The sequence below is a fragment of the Nannospalax galili genome, unplaced genomic scaffold, assembly GCF_000622305.1.
Source record: "Nannospalax galili isolate Female #2095 unplaced genomic scaffold, S.galili_v1.0 scaffold56, whole genome shotgun sequence".
In the NCBI taxonomy this organism is placed as follows: Eukaryota; Metazoa; Chordata; class Mammalia; order Rodentia; family Spalacidae; genus Nannospalax; species Nannospalax galili.
In genome coordinates this window covers 2,858,701-2,859,287 of record NW_008340065.1, presented here as the reverse complement: position 1 = coordinate 2,859,287, position 587 = coordinate 2,858,701, and positions in this window count along the sequence as shown.

The following is a 587-nucleotide window of genomic DNA, read 5'->3' as shown; positions in this document are numbered from 1 at the left end:
AAAATCAGTCTACAAAAATCATTAACCTTTCTATATACAAATAACAAGCAATTGGAGAAAGAATACAGGAAAATGTTCTCGTTCAAAATTGTTATTAAAATATCTTGGAATAAATCTGACCAAAGACACCAAAGATCTCTATAAAGAAAATTTTAAATAGTTAAAGAAAGAGATTGAAGAAGACACCAGGAGACTGACGGACCTTCCATGTTCATGGATTGGAAGGATTAATATTGTTTAAAATGACCATCCTACCAAAAGCAATATATAGATTCAATGCAATTCCAATCAAAATCCCCATGACATACTTCACAGAATTAGAAAAATCCATCCTTAAATTCATATAGAAGCACAAAAGACCCTGGATAGCCAAAGCAACCCTGAGCACAAAGAACAACTCTAAGGGGATTACTATACCAGATTTCAAAGTATACTACAGAGCCATAGTCATAAAAGCAGCATGGTACTGGCACAAAAACAGACACAGATCAATGGAACATTGTTGAAGATCCAAACCTGAGTACATACAATTTCAGCCACCTGATATTTGACAAAGGCACCAAGAACACACGATGGAGGAAAGACAG